A 25,841-nucleotide genomic window follows, 5' to 3' on the forward strand; every position below is an offset into this window, starting at 1 on the left:
ACTGGGTTGGAGAACCTTCGCTAAAGGGATAGACAATATTAAAAAGAACCAATGACACCTGATAACATGATGGTCCAAAACCTTTGGGGTGCAGCAAAGTGGTCCTAAGAGGGACGTTAATAGCAATACAGGCCTACCACAGAAGGCAAGACAAATCTCAAATAGGCAACCTAACCTTACACCTAAAGGATCAGGAAAAAGAACAACAAAAGAAGCCCAAGGTGAATAGAAGTAATGAAATAGTAAAGATCAGAGCAGAAATAAAAGACATAAAGACTAAAACAACAATAGAAAATCAATGAAACCAGCAGTTGGTTCTTTGAAAAGAGAAACAACATTGACAACCCCTTAGCCTGACTCATCAAGAAAAAAAGAGAAAGGACCCAACTATGTAACGTCAGAAATAAGAGCCGAGAAATAATAACCAACACCATAGAAATATGAAGGATTGTAAGAGAATATTATGAAACATTACATGCCAACAAACTGGACAATCTGGAAGAAAGGGGTAAATTCCTAGAAACACACAATCTTCCAAAACTGAATCAGGAAGAAATAGAAAATCTGAATAGACCAATCACAACCAATGAAATTGAATCCATAATAAAAAACTAAAACAAACACAAGTCCAGGATCAGAAAGTTTCACAAGCAAATTCTACCAGACATTTACAGAAGAGTAAATAACTATTCTCCTCAAAGTATTCCAAAAAATAGAAGGGGAAGGAAGGCTTCCAAATTCATTCTATGAGACCAGCATTATCCTGATACCAAAACCAGATAAAGACACTACAAAACAAACAAACAAACAAACAAACAAACAAACAAAAAAACCCAGGACTACAGGTCAATATCTGTGGACATAGATGTAAAAATCCTCAACAAAATACTAGCAAATCGCATGTAACAATACATTAAAAAGATCATTCACCATGATCAGGTGTGATTTACTCCTGGGATGTAAGTAAGGGTGGTTCAATATTTGCAAATCAACCAACACGATACATTGCATCAACAAAACGAAGGATAAAAATCATATGATTATCTCAATAGATACATAAAAGCATTTGACAAGATTCAACATCCATTCATGATAAAAATCATCAACAAAATAGGGCTAGAGGGAACATACCTAAACAAATAAAGGCCATATATGAAAAACCCACAGCTAATATACTCAATGGGGAAAAACTGAGAGCTTTTCCCCTAAGGTCAGGAACAAGACAAGGATGTTTCCTCTCACCGCTTTTATTCAACATAGTTCTGGAAGTCCTAGCCATAGCAATCAGACAGCAAAAAGAAATAAAAGGCATCCATATTCATAGAGAAGTTAAACTGTCACTACTTGCAGATGACATGATATATACATAGAAAATCCTAAAGACTCCACCAAAAAACCCACTAGAATAATAAGTGAATTCAGTAAAGTGGCAGGATATGAAATTAATACCCAGAAATTGGTAGCATTTCTATACACTAGCAACAAAGTCACAGAAAGAGATATTAAAAAAACAACACCATTTACTATTGCACCAAAAAGAATAAAATACCTTGGAATAAACCCAACCAAAGAGGTGAAGCGTCTGTACTCTGAAAACTATGATACATTGATGAAAGAAATTGAAGACGACACAAACAAATGGAAAGATATACCATGCTCATGGATTGGAAGATTTAATGTTGTCAAGTGTCCATATTACCCAAAGCTACTTACAGGTTCAAAGCAATCTCTTTCAAAATACCAACAGCCTTTTCCACAAAACTTGAACAAATAATGCTAACATTCGTATGGAACCACAGAAGACCCCAAGTAGCCAAAGCCACCTTGTCCACTGGTTGAGTATGAAGCAAACCTTCCATGTAATTAACTCTGGGCCGACTAGCTGCCCACATACATGAATGGCATGTGCTCAGCACATGTGTCTATGTTTTCTGGTTTCATCCTCACAGTAACTGAGCAAGAAAGTTACTACATTTCCTATTTTACAGGTGGGAACCCTGACCCTCGAGCCCATAGCCACTAGATAAGTGAGCCGGTATTTGAATGCACTGTCCCCTGCACATTTACTTCCTCCTTCTGTGGCTGCGTATTTCAGTCCTGACACACGGGAAGCACTGTGATAAGCACTGAGAATGCAGGTGTGAAGAAGACAGCCGGAGTGTGCGATTGCATGGACAGGCGTTCCACAAATAATTACAGGGTAAGCACTGAGTTGCAATTGTTAGATGTACAATGAAGGAGAGCTGCAGAGGGCCGCCAGAACGTGAAGCAGGGGCAGGCCTGAGACAGAGCCCATGGCGAGGGGGCCGAGACGCCCCTGACATCCATCAGCACCGGTCCCTGGCCTCTCCCAGCCCAGTCTCTCCACCAGCTCGATGCAGCCACGTGAGGGACCCAAGTGCGGCCAGCAGAAATCAACCTGCCACGGGAAATACAAAATGATGTTTTGAGCCACTAAGTTTTGGGGTGGTTTTGTATACAAGGACAGAAAACTAAAATAGAAGCCAGTGGCTAAACAGGAAATCACATCTCCCATTTTTGCCTGTGGTCGCTTGGACCCAAGTGCTCAGGACAGTCAAGCTTTCTTTGGCAGCCGACTTGCAGCCAGGATGAGACAGAACACAGAACGTCAGCAGTTCCAGGCCTCAGGGCCTCTAGCTCAGAGTGACTGTGTTGGGCAGATGGGAAGAAAGGAAGTTCAAGTCCCAACACGCGTCCCCGGTCCAGAGTCTTCCTAAATGTGTTGATAGAATCACTCCTCTCTGGTCCCACAGGGTGACAGCAGCTAAAAATCAAAACCAGAATGAGAGCGATTTCCCAAGTTACAGAGACAGCTAAGCATCGTGTGGAAGCAGAGGTCAGGGACGCTGGGGCGGGATGTGGGGGAGGAGGAGCCGGCCCCTGGTGCGGCCTCCGTGGCTCTTGTTGAAGATACTATAATTTCCTTGCCTGAGGGAATCGCCCTGCAAGAGGCAGATGTACAATTACTGCCGGATCCCAGGGATGAATTTCAGAGTCAGATCACAGAGGAGGAAGCTTTCTGCGGTGGCTTGAACACATGTCCTCAGATTCCATGTGGCCTCCCCTTGAACCTGGGTGGGCTTCCGGCGCTCGGAGAGAGAGGCCACACGGCCTGCCTGCTCACTCTGGGAGCCTCCGGCTGTCCTTTATTTTTGTTTTTTTTCCTGCTTTATCACTTACACCGTGTCAGTGTAAGGGGCACAACGTGATGATCTGATACACGTAGGACTTGTGAAATGATTGCCACCACGAGGTCAGTCAGCACTTCCGGCACCTCACACGGTCTCCTTCTGTGCACGTGCGCAGCAAGAACGTTTGCCATCCACTCTTAGTAACTCCGGCCGTGTTCAAAGGAGTCCAGCTAGCCCGGGGCATGTCGCAAAGAACACACAGGGAGATGGCCAGGGACCCCGGCTGTTACGTGCGGGGCGTCTGAGTCCTCCCTGCCCGGGGGCCAGACACGTGAGGGCAACAGCCTGGAGGATGAGTCCGCCCGTTGGTCTCAGCGAGACCCTGCTGAGAACCGCTAGCTCATCTTGCTCAGCACACACCTGGGATGGTAGGAAGACGTGATTGAATTCCTTGAAGCCGCTGTTTGGGGATGGTGGTTTTGCACTAATGAGGAACTGGAACACGTGGCCACAAATGAACTGCAAGGCGATCCTGCTTCACGTTGGGACCATCCTGGGGGGGATGCGTGTAAGCGGGAGCAGGGGGTGCAGACAGCAGGTGCCCTGGGGAGGAGGTGGGGGACATCTCATCACAAGACAGTGGGACGGGTCATTTGATGTGTCAGCCCGGCTAGACCGTCGTGCCCGTTTGTTCGGTCAAACACCAGTCCAGATGTTGCTGTGAAGGGTTTGTACAGAGGTCGTGAACCTTTACAATCAATTGGCTTTAACTAGATCAAGTTACCCTCTGCAGTGGGTCTCATGCAATCAGCTGAAGGCCCTCGAAGCAAAAGACCGAAGTTTTCTCGAAGAGGGAACTGTGCCACCAGTCAGCACCAGAGAAATCCTGTCTAGTTTCTAGCCTTCAGACCCAAAACTGCAGTATCACCTTTCAGCTGAATTTCCAATCGGGTGGCCTGCCCTTCGATTTTTGCCAGCCAGCCCCCAGTCACACACAACAGGGGCCCTGACGGGTGCCGGGTGCTGGCCCAGGGGAGGCTTTGGGAGTTTTCCTGGGGGAGTGAGCGTGCCTTTTGGTTGTACAAGTGAGAGCCATGTGGCAGGAGCTTATGTGTGATGTGGATGATTTCCTTTCTACTCGGGGACAGTATGGTCGGAAATCCCGTGAGGGTGACCGGGACAGAGGGCTGGGCTGCTGTTGATAATCGCTGGGTGTTACGTTGGTGGCCAGTTCCTAAATCTTCCTCCCATTTGGAGGGATCTGACACCGTGTGGGTTTTGGCGGAAGCAGGCCCACCCCCTTTGCAAGCTCAGGGGAGCCCGATGCTCCCCTCCTCCTGCCCGTTGGCGGCAAGGGTGGGCACAGAATCCAGACCAGGTGCACTGGAAGCTCCGCCCGGGGTTCCGGATCAGCAAGGCACAGGCGCTGGGTCGCGGGGAGGTCACTCGTGGTAGAGTCGCTGGCGCCAGGAGCCTGGTGGATGAAGGGTGGCGGGGGCAGCAATGTCCCCTGGAGATGGACCCTCCTCCCCCGAGGGGCTCGGCTGTGCTCTGGGCCCCCGGCCTCTGTTCCTGCATGTTCTGGGCTGGCTCTCCGGATCTCCCTGCATCCTGTGAGTGTCTGATAATCCCACAAGGACTGGCTCGGGTTAGCCAGCATCCGTTTGCACCCGAGAACCCTCACCGGATCAGTTAACACGTGCTAATTCCCTGTCTGCCCTCACCTTTTCTTTCCCGTGTCTCCTGCTCTGTCAAACTAGGGTTTGTCAGATTTCGTGGAGGACCTCGCTGCGGGGATATCCAGGTAACACTGCCCCGTGTGAGCGCCAAAATCACAGTGGGAACCGCCGGCTTCCCTGCGGGTAGAGACGGGCAGTTCTCTCCCGCCTTCTCTGTCTCTCGGCTTGCGGTGTGGGGCGCCACGGCGAGGCTTGACCCAGGGCAACTGCTTTGATCCTACGTGTGAAAGAGCTTCCTTCCTGCTTGCCGCGGTTGCTTCTTCCACGTCTGCGTCTCCGGGGCCTTGTCTGAGGAGTGAGCGCGGCTTTCCCCGTGTAGCTGCAGGGCAGCAGTGACCTCGGGGACCAACACCGTCCCCTCAGTGGAAAGAAACTGCCAGTCGGTGAGGATGAAAGTTGACAGAGGACAGGGACATGTCCTCAGGGGGACAGCCCTCACCCCACACCCCCTCGGGGACAAAGCTGGGAGGTGTGGCCTGCGCGCTGGGTGGGGTCTCCTCCCCGGGGCCACACAGCAGGCCCGGGCCTCTGAAGGCCTGAAAGGCAGGGGATTGAGGGACACAGAGGGGGCCCTGACTTGCACCTTACTACCACTAGCGCTTCAGTAAGTCCTAAGTCGTCCACGGAAATAGTGACCAGGTCTGGGGTCGACACATGTTTTCCGAAAGGGGCAGACGGCAAACACGATAGACCCGAAACATCTTTTGCGAGGCGTGTCTTATCACGACTTTGCTTACAGCTGTTGGCTCATGGTGGTGATAGGAAGGAGAATCGCATGAGGTCACCGTCCTGGAGAGGCATGGGTGGGCGGCAAGCCATGGGAAATGTCCATTTCTGCAGTTGGGAAGTGGGCGGTGGAGGTGAGCCAGCAGGCCGGGCAGGTCACAGCCCAGGATGGTGCTCGGGGGCATCAGAGCCCCGGCAGCCCAGCCCCTGAGTGAGGGACACAGTGCACCGGTCTCGATAAGTGGGCTGGCGGCTGGGGCTGGAGGACCCACCTCCTGGGGTCCACTAAACCCCCTGGAGGCGAGGCGCCAGCAGGCCTAGGCCCGGCTGGCCGGGGGGCCGTCGCTGCCGACTGGCGACACTCTCTTAACTGGGTCCAGGAGCTCTGGGTTTGGAGCAAGTCTTCAAGCAAAGGTTTGATTCTGACGGCTCAGAAATGCTCTTATTCAGTGAACACAATAATGGGTATTATAATAAAGCGGGGAGCTCCATACGGCAGTCGTTTTCTCACTTGAGTAACATGAAACACCAGATCCGCATCTGAATATGAGCTAATCCCGGGGAGAGTACAGACGGAGGAACGTGATCCATGCAGGCTGCATGCGGGCTGGGAGGAAGGGTCAGAAGTGGCTCCTGCCGGGCTGGGGACCGAGCCCCTCAGAGCCAGGGACAGTGTCCCATCATCGGTGCGTTTCGGGGCCCAGCCATCCTGCGTGCATGCTGTGGAAGTGACCCAGCGTGCGGGATAGAATGTGAGATGTGCTGGGATGGCTGGTTGGGGTGATAAATGCAGTTTTAGTTTCTTCAGAGAAGGGAGGGATTGGGACACATTGGTAGTTTTCAAAAATCGCGTTTGGGGAGCACCTGGGTGGTGCAGTCGGTTGAGCATCGGACTCTTGATTTCAGCTCAGGTCGTGATCCTGGGGTCCTGAGATCGAGCCCTGGGTTGGGCTCCGTGCTCAGCAGGGAGTCTGCTTGAGATTCTCCTTCTCCCTCTGCACCCTACCCCCGACCCCGCTCGTGCTCTCTCTCTCTCTCAAATAAATAAATAAATCTTAAAAAAAAAAAAATCATGTTTGGAGACTAGATGGGGATTAAATCACAGAATCTCCGAGTCTCTGAGTTGAAACCTTTTCAGTTCTGGGTCTGGGTCCCCTCTAGTGGCTATTCAGTCTATTTCTTAATAACTCCTAATTGGAGACAAAACCTCTCTTCTTGTAGCCGACACCCTGAAAACTGCTCCACCACTCGGGATGCTGTAGGTGGGTCGGTCATTAAACAGCCGGACTCTGCAGTCGCATCTCCCGGTGTCTCCCTGGAGGCTCCTCTCCCGCCTTGTGTGGGGACCCACCGGGGCCTCCTGGCCTTGGCTGGTTGGTCTCGGCCCCCGGGGGGAAGCGCGTCTTAGAGCAGAATGCATGTCACCCGAGCTCTGGCCGCACCAGACAGAGAGGGGCGCCTGCCCCACGGCCACGGTGGTCACCATCAAAAGGCGCTGGGAGAGCCAAGGGCCCCCCAAGTTCCCGACAGACTCGGGGCTAGGGGCCAGACCCCGAACATGCCTGCACACTCGTCACTCATGGCTCCTTTGGCTTTACTGTCGACGAGGAACCCCTCAAGCCAGTTTTTCAGGTGGAGCTACACTTTCTACCTTTTACTTGGTGTTTCTGCAACTGACTCATCCACACGTGGGAGGCATTTTGGGGGCATCTTCCCAGAGCTGCTGTCCCGACCCACCACCCACAGGGGCAGTGGATTCAACCACACTGGGGCCCGTCCGTGAGCTGGTCAGAGCCCCGAGGCGCGCATGGTGGACTCAGAGCGCCAAGCACAGCCGTCTGAGCCCTTCTCTTTGGCTTCTGAACAGGGTTCCTGTTGATTACGGGCCTTGGAAGTTCACACGGACTCTGCAGGTGTTTGGGGCCCCACACAAAATGAATAAACAGAGTGGGACATGTTAGTGATGAGCACCAGGGCCAAAGTAAGGTGCGTAATGTGCGTGTGTGAATCTTGTCCTTAATAACGAGAGTTCATCATCCAGCGTGCGTTCTTCGAGCTTTACGTGACTGACAGACTTGCCTCCACCCGAGTCCGTGTCGTGCTCTCTGCAGTTCTCGTCAGGCTCATAAATGCGGTCTGACACCTGTGGAGCTCTTTATTTTATTACCCACTCGTGGGAGCAAGGCCATGCCCACCTATGAATGCGGGCATCTGGAAGTGTTCACCTCACACGCGGGCAGCACTACACCAGCGATCGGGCCCCTCTCGCTTGGGCGGCACCAAGTGGTCTCGTGAGCTTTGCTCCTGATCAGCGGGAGGTTCTCGTGGGATTTGCTCTGTGAGTCATCAGGCATCTGCCTCGACCAGCCCGCTGACAGCCCTTCACAGGTGTTATCAGTACCGTGAACTGTGCGTACAGGAAAGCTTGCGGAGTCCTCGCCTCACTGGTTTTGTTACGTGTCTTCCGACAGAGCCAGACGGACTCTCCGCTGTGATGGTTTTCCTCCCCCGGTGCCCCCGCCCCGACCCCCCAGGCACGCCCAGTCGGGAACATTCCGGCTCCTGGCTTCCCTCCTGCCGGGCACCAGGCGGGGTGTCCCGATGCTCTGGGCCCTTTCACCTCCCCAAGTGCGTCTGACTCCCTGGGCCTCCCGGGCATAAAGGGGCTTTGTCCAAGCCGGGCCTCATTTGCTACTTCAGAGCATCGTGTCTGTTGACATTGCAAAATAGCAGAAGAATTCGACAACAGGCCTTTTCAGAGTGTTCGTGGTGAATGCACAAAGGACGGCCCGAAGTGGGTCAGCAGCTGGCCCGGAGAACTTTCCGGGTGAGAAATCACATCTGGGCATTCCGCCTTCGCGGGCCCTGTCCTGCTCGCCCGGTGACTCAGACGGGCAAAGGCAGTGGGTGGCTCCTTTCCCGAGGACGGGCGCCGTGTGAGCAGCTTCCTGGGACGGCACTGTGGCATTTTGTAGGAAGAGTCCCCAGAACCGTCTGTGATCACGGAGGCCCCCTAATCCTCGGCCACCTCATGTTTAGGGGCCTCATGCCAGAGGTTCAAACATCAAGGCAGCAGAACCTTCCGGTGCTTGTTGAGTCCCCTGCCCCCGTGTGTGGAGCAGCCAGACGGCCGGGTTGGCAGCTTCTGAGGGTCTGGTAGGGACTGGATGGGGGCTGAGGCTGGCCATAGATGCGTGCTGTGCAGGGCAGGAGGGGGAGGTCCCTGCTCCCCGGGCAGTGCTCGCTGCATGGGGGTGAGGACAATCCTCACCCAAGGATGAAGGGACCCCACCCAGGGGAGACACCCAAAGATCTACCCTATGTGAATGCTGTCTGCATGACCCCAAGGCTTCAGGTAGCAAAATGTGCACCACTGGAGGCTGGGATGCTGCGTGAGCTCCCACACTGGGCTGCTTTCCTTACAGCAAGTTAGTGATAATTAATGATCTTTTGCAATAAGGACATAAGTACCTATTCATGCCGGACATGAAAACATCCAGTAATACGAATCTCACCTTACTTGAATTCAAATGAATTCACAGTGGAAGAAAATGTTAATTAGGGTAAATATTTTTTAAAGATTGTCATGCTCAGAGCTGCCAAGCATGTGGAGAAAAGATCCCTATCATCTATTTGCTGGTGGGAATACATTTGGTAGAACCACGCTGAAGGGCAACTTGGTAGAGCACACCAACACCCTTAAGCATGTTACTATTTTTCAAGCCAGCAGTTTTACTTCCAGAAGTCACCCTGGGGAGACAAACGTGAATGTGAACAGAGCAAACAGTCTGAAAATCCCAATGTCAGTAAGTTATCACATAGCCTCGAAATGGAATATTTAAGATGATGACATTGCTGTGGAAAAGAAAATGTGTATGGATAGCCGAGAAAATCCTGAACAAACAGGCAGAGGAGGGGGCTGGCTATCTGAAAGCAAGCTGCAGACCCAGAGTGACGGAAACAATTAAATTTCTGGTGTGGATTTGGGGATGACAGGTACATTAGGGAAGCGGAAGACAGTCCATAAACAGAGCAATTTAGGTATGAAAATGCAGTTTGAGCACGAGGTGTTTCGGCGCCAGTGTCCAATGACAAGACGACTCGGTCCCGGGATGGAGGGCGCAGCACAGTCACTACAGCTAATAACACTCCAGCCTATATTTGGAAGTTGCTAAGAGAATAGATCTTAACTTTTTTTTGGTGGTGGGTGTTAGCTAGACTTACTGTGACCCTTTCGCAATACACACAAATACGGAATCATTATGCTGTAAGGCACTGTGAACGAATACAATGTCACATGTCAGCTGTATCTCAATGAATCTGGGGGAAAGGTGTGTCAAAATAGTGGGGAGAGGACCATTCCATCAGAGGTTTTGAGATGCATGGTTATCCGTTGAGGCTTTCGTATATTATAAAAAATAAGTTCCAGATGGATTAAGGAGGGGAATGCTGCCTGGAAACATAGTGGAAGGGAATAGAGTGGAAACATTTCAGCCCTTTGAGAGTGGGAAAGGATTTCTGAAGCAAGAAACAAAGCCAGAGCTATAGCAGAGAAAGGAGACAGGCTGCGTGTTCACCAAACTGTGCCCTGGTTCTGGGCGCACAGGACGCCCACCTCCCCAGCAGGGACACAGCACAGGAGTGAGTTCTGGCTGCTGGAGTGCGGGGGCAGTGATGTGTGTCCACCCGTCCTTGCTGGTCTTGGCGCGTTGGGGCCGCTCTCTGTCTGCCATTCACAGTGGGGGGGGAGTGAAGAACTCTGGGACGGCGGGGACACAATGAAGGGACCTCAGATCCCTGAGGCACTGCCCAGTGGAGAGCTGCCAGGATGGGCCGCTGGACCAGAAACGTCTGCATTAGAAATGAAATCCTGTGTGTGTAGTGTGTGTGTGAAGACACTGGGGTTTTGAAGCCAGGATTAATAATCATCATCATCACTAAATCATCAGTGGGGACACTGTCAGCTTTATTCACATGAAAGTCTAGTTCTTGTGTGTAGGGGAACAGATGGTAAGTAAAGTTAAAACGCAAGTAACAGAGTAGAAAGTATTTGCAACACATTCAAAAGATGAAAGATGATAGAAAGAAACACTCCCATAAGTCAATAATAAAAGGTAAAAATAATTCATTCAGAAGATACACAATGAATCATGGAACACTACATCAAAAACTAATGATGTAATGTATGGTGATTAACATAACATAATTAAAAAAAGATAGACAAAGGATAAGAAGAGGATATTTGCAGAAAACTGCAAATGACAAATATGAAAAGATACTCAACCTCATTTCTGATCATAAAATGCAAATAAGAACCACAATATACCCATTATTTGCTTATTGGAGTGGGAAATTTTTTTAAATTTGGTTATATTCAAGGGTTTGCAAGTATGTGGAGAAGGAAACATCGATACACTTTTTTTGTAAACTGTTTTAGAAGCATGTTATAAAATATGCTGCCCTTGAGCCTGTCAGTCCCACATCCTAGCGCCTCCAGCAGAGGAGAAGCCTAAACAAATTATGGGGACATAGTGATGCATATTTGGAATGTGAAACTGCGCTCTAAGGGACTTGACTATATACAGAAAGTGGAGTTCACTGACCCATATTGTGAGATAAAATGCCTTGCGATATTGTTGATATAGAATGGTTCCATGTATGTCAACATTCCCCAAAATGTCTTTGGTTTATGTCGATATGTGTGTGAGGATGTGGGAAGTGTGTGGAGGAAAGCCCATGGATGCAGGTGGCCACCACCAGTGTGGAGATGGTGGTGAGCCTCTGCACTTCTGGGGTGTTTGAATCTTATTATGAGTATGATAACATATTACATGTAAGATTTTATAAAAGAAGAATGCTATAAGCTATAAAATGTTCATGGGAATGAAAAATGACCAAGTAGAGGGGTTGGTGTAAGTGCTAATTATGAAAGTGTGTAGTGCATGGAAAATGTTTATGATGTGGCATCCAAAAGAAATCAAAATTACAGATACACCATGATGGTTAAGAGGGAGACATAAGTTCCTTTGGGGATGAAAACTGGAAGGAAATACTTTGAGATCATGGCAGACTTTTTAAATCTGTTTCCTAAACTTGTATGCATTTCCCCTCTTCCCATACCTTGTTTCTTCTTGGAGGGGGGCAGAAGTGTGCTGGTAAATGTTTAATAGGTGAGATGATGATGATGGTGTTGGTGATGGTGATGATGGTGATGGTGGTGATGATGATGATGGTGATGATGGTGGTGATGGTGATGATGATGATGGTGATGATGGTGATGATGGTGATGATGGTGATGGTGATGATGATGGTGATGATGGTGGTGATGTGATGATGGTGATGGTGATGATGGTGATGGTGGTGATGGTGATGATGATGGTGATGATGATGATGATGGTGGTGATGATGATGGTGATGGTGATGATGGTGGTGATGGTGATGCTAGAGATGGTGATGATGACAGTGATGATGATGGTGATGGTGATTTTGAGCTCATATCCAGACAATAGGCTTGGAACTAGCTATTTTTGAGAAGGAAAGGATTTTCTAAATTAACTGAACATATCGAGATAAACTTGGTTCTCTGTAGACGGGGTTCCAACTAGAAAAAATAAGAAGCAGAAAAGACCCTGATCTCTCCCAGCACACTATGGGAAAAAAATGCAGATGAATGAGCCAGCATAAGTGGGGCTTCAACTACAAAAAAATCTGAAGCAAATGTGGCACAATTTATGAAATCTGGATAGTAACTACATGAGTGTCCATTGTAGTTCAGTGGCTGGAAATATTCCGTAACTTAAGAGATGGATAATATAAAAATAAGTTATCTGCAATTTGTGCGATATATTCATGGGTGCCATATCTGATATTTAAAATGCTGAACATCTCATTGTCACTATGCTTGCGAAACAATCCTGCTGCAGCAAGATGAAGAAGAGCTGATGAGCAGCCAGGTAAACTGAAGGCGTGTCTAACTGATAGCTCAATTACTGTTTGTAAAAGAATTTTGAACCTGAAGTTTATAATGCCCAACATTCAAATCACAGTTTGCATGGACAGCAAGTGACAGGGAGGTGAGTGTAGGGTTTTGAGCTCAGCTGCTAGGGCTGGATGTTCTTTCCCACAGCAAAGGGGAGCCGTGGGTGCTTTGATGGGTTCATGGACCCAACTCCTGAGGCAAGACCTCTTTGAGGAGATGGCTGATCTGTACTCAGAACCAATAGCTGTAGTCTACAGAACGTGAGGAGCAAAGGCAATCCAGAAACCTCCCTTCCAGGAATCTGTGCATGCACTCTCAGTAATTTGTGTGCGGTTAAAAAGAAGACATACATATTAACTATTTAGTTGCCATAGTCATAACACAGAGTCGGTGCACATGAAGAAGGAAAGATGTGTGTGTTTGTGTGTGCACGTGCATGTGCATGCACCTGTGCACCTTGGGAATTCATTCTTTCCCACCCCTTCCTCTTCTGAATACCCTGCCCACTGGTTCCAAACTAAAAGCTCCAGTGTGTCTTGTGTTTAGCTTTCCATTCTTCCCAGCATTGAATAACCCCAATTTGAGTGACCATTGGAGAGGTATGGGCCATGAAACTGACTTTTCTATCATGGATTTGGTGATCGTTCAAAATGGCCCAACAGGAGAATGGATTTTCCTTCTTCTATAGTTTCCATTTGAGGTTAATGTGAACATGAATATTTGGATTGGATTGGATTTAGGTCTGAGCAATTTGGGTAAAAAAAGAGTCAAGGGTTTACTTCTGTGACAAGGAGAAAAGAAAAGTCACTCATGTATGGGGCCCTGGAGTTTCTGTTACTACGAGCACCATGCAGGTGGGATATAAGGTGAGTGGGCGAGAGGGACAGCAAGAAAGGAATGATTCTTGGGTCAGATTCCTGGCCTGGCTGTTATATATATTTTTTCCAATGGAATCCAGGAAACGTGTGAGCAGAAAAATTGAAAAAAAATACAAAGCCAAATAAAAAATGCAACCCCAAACAGAAGCAAAAATGTTGAAGAGCCAGGATTTGAGGGGGAGAAACCGGAGCCTGGGCAAGCTGGCCTGGGGTAAATTTGGGCGCTTGGGAAGGAAGCACTAAAACCTTGGGAAACACAGGTGTAAGAGAGACATTCCAAATGAAAGAGACAGGGAAGGTTTAGGAATTTTTTTGTGCATTATAACTACACCCTATTTATGGGATTCTCAATATGACACAGTGAAATGTTGAGCCCCTTACTCTAGGGACTGAATTCACTGTTTCAGTGCAACCCTGTGCCAGGGTGGGCCATGAGACAGCTGGAATGCGCAGTTTCCTTTAACCGTCAGTGCTCACTGAGCTCACGACACGCAGCAGGAGGAACTAGGTGTCCTGTCAACACTGGCTGTAGCAGCCCGTTAGTGGCCATCCCTGAGTCCTGCCTCTCCCTCAACCCTCACATCGGGGTCGCCCCTCAAGCCTGCCTGGGCTCCTTTGACCTGCCTGCATTTCTGGGCCCTTCTGTTCTCACTGTGACTCTCCAAGAGCTGGTCTGAATCAACCCCTGCCTGGGTTAGCACTCAGCCGTTCCCCGTCAGGTCCCCGCGGACGCAGATGCAGGTACGCGTCTTCCTGGAGCACCTCTCTGTGCCTTTTATCCACATTCCCTACAAGCCCCTCTAGCAACCGGCTGAACAGAATAATGAGCACCAATGGCATTGGTCACCGCGGTGGTCCCTCCTGAGGGCCATGCACGGCTCCCCCACCCACCCTCATCCTAAGGCTCTCATCACTGGATTCCTTCATTTCACCTGATGCATCTCCCACATAAGCTCTCTGCCTTTCTTACGAGTCCCCAAACACACAGAATATTCTTCTTCATGGTGACCTATTCACACCCTTCCTTTCTCCCTTTCTCCCAATTTTTCTGGGGCTGTCTTCAAGTCCACCCAACCCCAGCCTTCTCCAGCGACTCCTGTTGTCTTTGGTCAGGAAACGTTCCCTCTTCGAGACATCTGCCTTTAGTGTAAACCTCCTTGTAGACATCTCCCCTCCTGTGTATCTATTCTTTCCCACCTGAGGTGCACATTCACAGCCCTGCACCCCATCTTATCTCCAGTGTCTACTGCAGGATGGATCACAGAGCTGTGCTCTCACAACGCTCTGGTTTCCCAGGGAGCCATTCCCTAGTTCCATAGTCTCCGCCAAGCTTTGGATGCGTATCTCCATCTTACCCAAAGTATTATATAAGGAGCTGCATAGAGTTCACCTCCAATTCAGCTACCACCTCTAAGTCTCTTCCGAGTAGAAATTCTGGAGCCGTCACTAAACAGTAGGTGCTTATCAGACCCCCAGGTTCTACCCTGACCGCATCCATCCGTCCACCCACCCATGCACAGGCCAAGTGCATAGGAAGGCCTCAGTCCTCACTGTGCTACGGTAACCCCATGGTGCAGTATGAGCAGAGTCAGCCTGTGAGATGTTCCTGCTGCCGGGCGTACATTCCAGCGGACGAGACAGACGGGATGCCGGACGTGCAGCGCCCAAGGCGGGGAGCGCAGGGTGCAGGCATCCTGCATGCGGGCGGTCAGGAAGACATTTTGGGAGAGGCAACAGCTACGCTGAGTCCCTGAGCCTGAGGAGGAGGTTTCCAGACCGACGGTTGGGTGCACACAGTCCATTCCGGGGGAAGCAGCACATTCTACACCCAAGGGGTGTGTTTGGGGACAGTTTGTAAATCCACGAACTGTGGCCTCTGGTGTGGTGATCTTGGAGCATGCAAAGCAGTGTCGGACGTGAGTCCCCAAGCAAGGATTCATTCCAGGAAGCTTGGGGCGGCGGAGGGGTGGAAGTGAGGCAAGGACGGAAGTATTGTTCTGGGCAAACACAGCGAGGGGCCCGTTGGGACCCTTTCAGTGGCTGTGCAGACAAAGCCTGTGGACTGTCCCCCGAGGGGAGGGTAGCCGGTGCTGCTCCTGGTGCTGCCGTCTCTCCATAACTTCTGGGTCCCGGCACGTGGGCTGAGCACGCTCCCACAGCACAGAACGCCCCCGGCAGAGAGCAGCAGAACCGGGATCACGTAGCAAGCTGTTCCGGGCCACCTGTGGGATGGGACAAGGGGAGGGATGGGCTCTGCCCCGCCTCCTACAGCCGGTTTCCCGTTTCCGCCCCCTGCTCATTCCCCGTCTAGTGCTTATCACCAACTGTTAACGATGTGTTCTTTATTTATCATTATTCATCTCGCTCATTGTGAAAGCCCAACGCCCACACAGAACCTGGTAGAATTCCATGCGGCACAGATGCGGGCAGTGGCCCGCCGTGCTGCTGACTCCCCAAGACCTGCCAGGGCACGCCCCTGTCCGTGCCCTGGGCATGCCTTTCCAGGGCAGCCCACGGTCGCCTGGCCGTACGTGGCTTCCAGCAATCTCTGCTTTCATCTTCTTACTTCTCCCTGAGCTGCCAGAAAGGTCTGTTGCATGGATCCTGGGACCTAGGCCCCAAGGATTCCCGAACCCCTTTCGCAGCTACACCTGAACCTGCTGTCCGTACCCGCCTCTGGCAGCTGGTGCACACCCCGGACCCACCCAAAGTCTTAGCCTAGTGAAACCCTTCCAACTAAAGTCAAGATCCTTCTTTGGCTCTTTGGGTCCCGTGAGCACATCTGCGGCTGTCGCAGACCCCATTTACACACTGTTCTAGCTCTGCTCACCCAGATGTTCTGCTTGATGGTATTCTGACCTCTCCAGGAAGGTGGGGCCTGGCAGCAGCCGAATCCCCATGGGCTGCAGAGCGAAGTCCCGTCCTCCTTGGAGGTAGGTGTGCTGAGTTGCATCACTGTCCTGTGTTGGGGGCGTCTCCCTGTGGCCTGCGGCTGACAGCACCCCACCCCCAGGGACTCTCTGTTGGCCAGGGGTAGGGGGAGCTCGATTTCCCTGGGGCACTTGCTGACCAGCTTAGGAGCCCTTCCTCCTTGCTCCCTGCTGGACTGTGTGCAAGAGCGGTCATCTCCAGGCCTCCGGGAGATCTCCAGTGAGACCCAGCCGTCAGTGCGCTCCTTTCAGAGGTGAGCCTGGCCCGAAAGCATTTTCTTGTGTTTGTTTTTCTTTTCCTGACTCACCCCATCCCCGCCCCTCCCTACCCCTGCTTCCCTGGCATCCCATTCTGGACCCAACCATCGGGCTCCTCTCCCTGGAAGTCGGGCTAGCACCCCACTGCTGATTATGGTATTGAGGGGTTTATGAGTCGGGGAGGTCTCTGGGCCCCACCCTGCACAGAGCCGGAGATCCTCGCCACCCTCCATGTCCTCCTGGGAAGCAGAAGGGGTCGTCCCATTGTGGTGTTGTTGAATATTGCTGAATAAGGGAGTTGCAAATCCTTCCAGAAAGGTGGGATGCAGATCTGCTGTAAGTCAGGAGGAGAGAGGCCAACTACAGTTCCTCAGAAAACTCACTTGTTTTCTATCTCGATATGTACATTCACTAAATAACTATGGAGAAGGCTATCATACCGCTTCCCAAGCAAACAGAGGGAAGGTTGTGCAGGCCATTCTGCGGGGCTCTGGGAAGGTGATGAAGTGCTCACGTTCAGCTGCCAGTACACGAACACATTGGTGTTTCGTTGCTCCTGCAGTGTGGGGGATGGGTCGAAGGCAAAACCCCCCTACCTGCCCTCCACACACATCTGCCCTCAACACAGAGCTGCCGGGCTCAGTGGCCTTTCAGTGTGACTAAAAGTGGTCCTTGTACTTGCCCAGAGCTCAGCATTGCATTTGATGGGAAATCAGAGCCTTTGAGTCTGCCTGTCTCTAGGGGAAGTCAGCCCCCAGGCCTTGAATGTCTCCATCAGCTCAAAGTGGGGGGCCGCCCAGGGAGCAGGGTGGGGGAGGCCCAGTGATGCTCAGCAGGACTGATTCGGACCCAGTCTCCTCCTGGATCTGGTAGCAAATCAAGAAAATGGACCATTTTGGTCCTGTTTTGATATGATGTAAAAACCAGCACAGACCTCTGAAAAAAACCTTGGTGTCCCTATTGCTTGCATTCTGTTATTCTATCCCCTCTTAGATGAATTGATGTCATTTGTATAAAAATATCACAGTTGAAAATAAACATTTCCTTGCCGTGAGCATTGTGTTTCCTGGGGACGGATTTCCTGGCAGAGACTGAAAGGGCCTATTCTTTCTATTGATCTGAGGCCCAGTGGGGAGGATGGAGAGAACTTAAGTATTGGCAGAAGACAGGCTTTCTCAACCTCAGCACCCCTGACATTTTGGACCAAATAATTATTTATTGTGGACAGCTGCCCTGGGCCCTGTAGGATGTTGAGCGTCATCCCTGACATCTGCCCACTAGACGCCAGCCGTACGGCCAGGTCAGGACGTCAGAAATGTCGTCGGGGAGGCAAAGTCTCCCCAGGTAAGAGCCATTCACATAATACCACCCTGTGAACGGTTTGCATCCACTGTAGTTTGACAACCAAGAAAAGCAATGACCATAATCCAATAATACATCCACGGCTGTATTACTCATTCTACATCTTGTTTATAGGTGTTTTTGAGAATTCGTGTTTCTTTTTAGGGGGCGAGGGTAGTACGTTTCTCTGGCATACCCGACTGACTTGGTGCTTGTATTTCAAACAAAACAGCAATGAACGAAATTTCCAAATAAGAAGGAAGGTCTGTAGGTCTCTTCATAAGATGATATTTTAGGCCTGTTTGAGGCTCTCAGAGCTGCGTGCCCTCCTGCCCTCTGGGGAGGCTCCAACGTCTGCTCCCGATGTCGATGGCTCTTCCGGGAGCGAGTTCTGGGAAGCTTCCTCCAGCAACCGGGCTCCATGGGAGTGAGATCACTGTCTGGCTGGAGGACAATTTTCATATTACAGCTTTAAAGACTCATAGTTTTGTTTTGTTTTTTTTATACAGTCATGTCCATGAATAGTAAGTAAAGAAATAGGGATAAACAAAAATGTTTCCTTTATTTCCCCTAGTTCTGGTTCTTGATTTAGTTCATTCTGGGTTTGCAGAAACAGTAGAGGCCGTAGGAAACCTTGCCCCTCCTGACTTGCCGAGTGCACATTTTCTGAGATGTGTCCGACGGACTTCACGTTCTTCAGGACGGACACAGGGATGACCGAGAGTCATGGGCTCCTGCGTCACGTGGGCTGGAGCTCAGCCCTCGACTCCCTGTCTGTAAGATGGGGCAACACTGTCTTCCTCCCAGTGCTTCAGCTGGACTCAGTGGAGGCCCTGCCTCAGGAGGTCATCTCTGACCTTGCCCTGCCCCCACTTTTTTGTGGTAAAAACCAATAATGTAAATCTACCGTCTTAACCGTCATTGAGTGGACAGTGAGCAGGTGTCTAGGGCTCACTCGTTCTGCATGGCTGGATCTCTAGCCCCTGGAATGGCACCCCTGACCCCGTCCCCCAGTCCCTGGCAATGGCCATGCTGCTGTCTCTGTGAGTTGGACTATTCTTGGTCCCTTGTGCAAGTGGAATGGTATTTTGTCACTGGCTTATTTCACTCGGCACAATGTCCTCGGGGTTCATCCATGTGGCAGGGGTCAGAGTTTCCCTCCTTTAAGGCCGAACGATTGTCCACTGTGTGCACGCAGTACATTTTCTTTATCGCCTCATCCACAATGACAGACATTTCAGCTTTCCCCGCATCCTGTCTGCCGTGAATGATGCCACAGTGAACATGGGGGTGCAGATGTGTCCTCAAGATCCTAGTTTCAGTTCCTTTGGATAAATACACAGTTTTGTCTTTTTAACTTCATAGTCCCACGATCATAATTTTATGATAGAAATGCGGGACTCTAATCCTTTTCTTTTTTAAAGCCCTGCCTGGCCTGAGAGTGACCCACGGTCAGGGACTGTCTTACTCGTCTCTGTGTCCCCAGCACGCTGCATGCCTGGCAAGCTGGGCCAACAAATCACTCAGTCGTCAAATGTAAGTGGCGTCTTGCCCGTGGAGGCCCTCAGTAAACACAACGTCTCCTTCTACAGGGTAGGACCCCGGAGATAGGGCTGTAACAGACGCAGTGCATAAACCTCACTTAATAGCGTGTTCTCTGCTACATGTGGGCTACAGACAACCTCCCATGTCTGAATATGGGGTTTTGAAACAGCAATTCCTCTTCTGACCGTTTCTGTTAGGATATGTGACTGTTGCCTTATTCGTAAGCACGTCAGTAGGACAGTAAACAAGGGGAACCAGTTCAACACCAGCGTTTACAGGAAGACAGACCACCCGCTGACCTGGGTATGACTGACCAAGGCAGGAGGGAGTTTCTGGCCACACCTTTGGTCAGAGCACCGTGCTGGGCCCCACACAGAGCCTCCCAGCCGTGAAGTCGGAAAGGTCTGCCTCTGCACACTGATGCGTTCGCGCACCCACGTATTACAAGAGCTTTCATTCAGCACCACCCACACGTTTTTTCCCAGCCTCAGTAAAATTAACCATCGGCGGGCTGTGAGCCAAGCAGATGGCTTCCAGGTCTTGTGAGAAAGGAATCGGCACAGGCACGACTCGGTCCCGTCTCTGAGGAAAGGCGGGCATCACTTACACACTCCGTTCTGCTCTGGCCCCGTTTCCCTTGGTTCTGACGTGTAACGTGGCACCGCTCAGGACGCCGTCTGACGCCTGGCCTCTCTGGGATTGACTTCCAATGTTTTCACTTGTCTTAAATTAGCTGTGGCCTCTAGCATGCAGTTTCAACACAGCAGTGCTGGTCTCTGCCTGACCAGAAGCATGGCATAGACGAGCGACCCGTTCCACGTTAGAGCCCGAAACCAGGGAACCTGGCTGGCTCTGTGGCTCTCTTGCTCGGAACAAGATCAGCACGCAAGTTTGCCTAGAGCACCTCAAGACGGACTGATGCTGACGGCTTATGGGGCAAAGATGATATTATCACGATGAAAGCCCTTTACAAAGCAGCTGTCCTGTCTCATCTGACGCTCACAGTGTCCTCAGCGGGATGCCCCTCAGGCCTCGGAGGAGTTAGTGGCCGCCCCGCACTCTTCCTGTACCCGCCGGTGTGCAGAGTTTGGCTCCCGACAGGAGGAGCACATGGGGGGAGCAAGGGGACTGGTCAGGAGGCAGAGGTTGGGGGGAAAGGTGGGCAGGAGTCTTTATGATGGTCTCTTCGGGAAGGAACAGGTGAGGCAGGATAGGCAGGCTTAGGATTGGCAAGTCTGGATGACTCCAGCAGGCTCTGGGGTAGGGGGCTGTCCCGGGGGTCGGCACCTGGCCCTGGGTGACCGGGGGAGGTGAGAGTGGCCCAGAGCGTGAGTGCAGATGGAGGAGGTGGTGGGGCGGGCTCTGGAGAGTTGGCTTGCCCCTGAGTGTGTCTGCAGGTAAGTCCAGCCCTGGGAGAGCCAGCAGGGCCCCAGACGTCAGAGGCACAGCCGGGGCTCGGTGGCATGTTCTGGCTTTTTAGATCTAACTGGGTTCTGGATCAATGCAGTGAGCTGCATAAAATATGTCACACGCGGTCCGGTCCCAGCGCATTTGTACGTCTGTTTTAAAAAGATATTAAATCATTTTTTTTGAAACTGAGATTTTTATCTGGAAGCCTTCTCATGACTTGATTAATCCAGAGCTGCCTTTTGGGGTGCCTGGGTGGCTCAGTCGTTAAGCGTCTGCCTTCAGCTCAGGTCATAATCCCAGGGTCCTGGGATCAAGTCCCACATCGGGCTCCTTCCTCAGTGGGAAGCGTCAGTGGGAGGCAAGTGTGTTGTGCAGTGGGAGTCCTTGGGGGCCATCTGCTGTGGACTTTGGGGACCCAGGTTGTTGGTTATCACTGGTACTTCTATTGGAGGGAAGCCCTAGAGTATTTGAGAAGAGAGAGTGAATCACCGGGCACGATAGGGAAGTGTGTGTCCCTGGCTTGCCGGCACTATCAGACCGCCGCGAAGAGTGCTGGCCACGTGACAAGTGTCTTCTGCAGAAGGCAGATGAGAGCCGCCACTCAGCCCTTGACAAAAGCCAGCCCTCATTTTGAACAGTTTGGCTAACATGAGCCAATAAAGGTCCTCTGTTGCTCAACTTAAGTTGGTTTTGACAGCATCCTCATGGACTCATTAGAAGGGATGGTGGTAGGGAGACAACATTCTAGAGACAGTGAGCAAATCTGACAGAGCATGCGAGGCGTTCGGCCTGGGTGGAGCTTAGAGAGGGAGGGAGAAGTAAAGGCGTCAGCCTGGAGGATCGCAAAGACCCTGCGTCCCGGCTTACCCCCGAGCAGTGGGACACACTCAGGGGCTTCCTGGGGGAGATGGTAATGACCTCACCTTGCCTGCGCTCTGGCCAGCAAGGCTTAGATCAGAGAGAAGGAAACTGGTTACGTTCTCAAACATTCTGGTTTCAGGTCTCCCCTTATACTCGAAAATAAAAAGCTTTTGTTTTTGTGGGTTGTATCTACCAATATTCGTTAAATTAGAAATTAAGACAGAAATCTAAAAAATGATTTAATCTATTAAAAATAACAATGATTAGTTATTCATTACATATGAATATAGCACATTTTAATGAAACATAACTATATTTTCGAAAACCAAAAAAGCTTCAGGCAAAAAGAGGGTATCATTTTACCTCTTTGCAAATATCTCTAAGGTCTGGCCCAATGGAAGAAGCAGATGGTTTCATCTGCTTTCACAGTCAGTCTCTGGGGAATGTTTTTTGGCTGATGTACACAGAGAAAGTCTGACTTACACAGATAGGCAGTTGGAAAAGGGACGGATATTTTAATAGTCTTTTCAGATCATTATGCATATTTTTCTTTGATACTACACCAAAATTCAACAAGCGGTAGTTTCTTAAAGGCTAGTTCCTAAGTGAAAGCTGAAACCATATCCGCAAACTTGCATTCTATTACGTTAAAATCCATTGCTCTCTCTTGTGCTTTGAATGGCTTTTGCCCATGCTCATTTGTGACCTTGCAGAAACTTGAATGCATCTTGGGGATCCCCAGGGGTCCCCGGATCACCCCTTGCCAGGTTCTCGCCCTGGTGATGTTGTGCGTTTCACTGACGTTAGAACAGAGGGAGAAGATTAAGTTTGGACAAAACGAGGTGGATTCTTCTGAGTATGTGGGGATTGGGTGCTTATCAGATGTCTCGGACATCACAGGCATATGGGTCGAAAGCTCATAAGCACTCTTCCTCGGGGATAGTCATGGATTGGAAGTCATCAGCATATGTGCTATAATCAAAGCCAGAGAACAGGTGAGATATCCTGAGGAGAGTTTGGGGAGGGTGAGAGGAGCATTGAAATCAGAAACCTAAGTATTGACATCTGGGGGACAGGAAGGTGGGAGAAGCACTCTAAAAGAAGATGGGGATGAAGAGGGGAAAAAACCAGGAAGATGCCATGTCATGGAAGCAAGGAAGGAAAAGAGTGCTTCCAGAAGGAAGTGGCCAATGGAGGTGCATGCGGATGGTTAAGGAAGACAGGAACCAACGTGTCCACCATGTTGAGAGCATGGGCCCACTGGTGCTGTTGGCAGAGCGTGGTGCAGGGACGTGTAGAAGTCAGAAGTTCCTCCTACTTTTCCCCCCACTTGTCTTTATTGAGCACCTGCTGTGTGCAGGCATATCATATTGAACATGGTCCTCACTTTCATGACGATTATAGATAGTATTATGGGGAAGGTAAAACATCATCAGGTAAAACCACATACATGCTTATGAGTCTATGGCAATCCTCAAATGAACTCTAGGGTAAAGACAAATTCATACGGTTACATTCAATGCTAAGATCCAAATGCTCTGAAAACTAAAAGTTTTTCATAACTCATTTGGTGGCAAAGAAGTATAGTAATATACTATATGACCCTCTTAATGGAAACTTCTGAATTCCTAATAAATTCACAAAAATTTCAGGTAAGAGATCATGGACCTACACTGACTCCATTTACAGATAAGGAAACAAGATGCAGAAAGGTTAAGTTACTCCTTCATGTAGACACAGCCATACTTAGGATGCCACACCTGGCTGACTCCCTACTGGGATGTCCAGTGTCAAATAAAGTAGTACATCTATCTATCTATCTATCTATCTATCTATCTATCTATCTATCTATCATCTATCCATCCATCCATGCACCCATTCACCTACCCATCCACCCATATGTTCATCTGTCCCCACAACCACCCATCCAGGCAGCTAGCCAGCCAGCCAGCCACACACCCATCGAGCCATGCATCCATCCATGCACTGTCCACCCATCCACCCACCCATCCATGCATGTATACATGCATCCATCTATCACCCATTCTTCTCTCTCTCCTAAAACATTTAATTGAGACTTTACTATGTGGTAGGCTGTAAGACACGGTTCAAAGTTGTTGGAGAAGAGATGAAAACTTTTTCTACTAAACAGGGGTTGCAGAAAGTACTATTTCCACAGATGTTACTCAGGGTCTTTCGGAACTCAAGGAATGGTTTAAATGCTGAGCTGAGTCCTGGCTGTGTAAGGTATTAATCAGCAGGGTCTTTCTATCCCTCTCACCCTTTATTCAAGGTCAGGGACCACTTCTCATTCCTTATAGCCTTTGTATTATCCCCATGAGGCCTCTTTCAGTGTTTGGATGCTGTGATCTCTCAAAAAAATTGACAGGGAGGAATTTAATGATTGATCTACTTTGTGCTTCAGAAGGCAGCAGAATAAAAACCGAGCAGTACAAATACATATCATATAGCAGCATTCAAAGGAATTGCAGAAATATTTCAGAAAAACAGAATAAGAGAAAGGATGCTTTAAAAATCCATGAGAAAGACTACCTTCAAAAGGAGAGGCAAGGCTATGGGAAAGAACAATATAAGAATAGTACAACCAAGTGAATATTCTTGTACTTGCAAGAGGCCCATGAGGAAAGGTACAGTATCAGGAGGAGAGTGTCACTGGCCTGGTGCTGAGGAGCACCCCTGTGTGCATGAAGGGAACAGCCAACGAGGACCTTTAATGTGCAGAAACGGGGGCCTGGGGCTCTTGACCAGAGGTGCCCCTCATACCTGTCTCTGGATCGCTCCTTGCTCCCATGTCAGGGTCTCTCTCCCATGTGGTACTCTGGGCTCACCTTGCCAGCAAGCTCACAGCTGCCTCCTGGTCTCAGCTCAGCACCTCTGCCTTGTCATGACAGCGCACCCCCACGTGAGCCGTGGACAGGAGGAGTCCTGCATGTCGGGGTTCTCGTCTGCTGAATTTTTATAAAGGATGAGATTGTTACTTGAAAACTTTGGTTTTTTTGTCTTTTGTTTTGTTTTTGACTTTTCAGCAGCAGAACATTTTTCCCACCCCCCACAAAAAAATCTAGTGCCCAGCCACAGTCCTTAAAACAGAGGACAAAGCTTTGTGGTGGAGGCTGAGCTGTGAAGGGTGGGACCCCATCCTCCATGCCTGGGGGAGTGGGGACGTGGTCACCTGTTAGGTTACTTTCTTCTTGATTTCCTCGAAAGCTTTCATTTTGTGAATACATCAGAGGTTGACTTTCATGATATGTGTGCAGACTTATGATACATGTCCACATTTGTATATGTCTATTTTTCTATACTGTAGGTTATATGTGCATAAAAGAATGAAATATTTCATTGGTTAAAAGAGAAAAAGTATAGGTAGAGATCATCAGTATGCATTGTCTAGTTGAAAAAAATAGAATCTGGGCTCTCAGCAGTATGGTTTGGATCACACTCTACGTAAAGACATTAGAATTACAAAACTGAATCCAAGCAATGCATGTGTTGCTTATCAGTTCCTGAAAAAAATTATTTAAAAAATCATGCCATGTTTCTCTTACTTTTGTAATTGTTCTGATGAAACTAAAATGAACTCTAGTGAGTTTGCCCCACTTTAGGACACAGTTGAGCCTTGAACAACATGGGTGTTAGGGGTGTCGTTCCTCACACAGTCAAAAATCTGCATATGACTTTTGATTCCCCAAAACTTAACCACTAACAGCCTATTGTTGACTGGAAGCCTTATCATAACATAAACAGTCGATTAACACATATTTTGTGTGTTATGTGTATTATATATTGTATTCTTATAATAAGTAAGGTAGAGAAAAGAAAATGTTAAGAAAATCACGAGAGAAAATACGTTTGCAGTATGTCCTGTATTAATTGAAAATAATCCGTGTATAAATGGACCCGTGCAGGTCAAACCCGTTAGGTTCAAGGGTCAACCATAATTGTCGGAGGGATTGTTTAAGAATTCATCCCCTCCGGCCTCCACGTCTCAGCTCGTACCATTG

Source organism: Phoca vitulina, unplaced genomic scaffold (genome assembly GCF_004348235.1).
Source record: "Phoca vitulina isolate PV1807 unplaced genomic scaffold, GSC_HSeal_1.0 scaffold37, whole genome shotgun sequence".
NCBI lineage: Eukaryota > Metazoa > Chordata > Mammalia > Carnivora > Phocidae > Phoca > Phoca vitulina.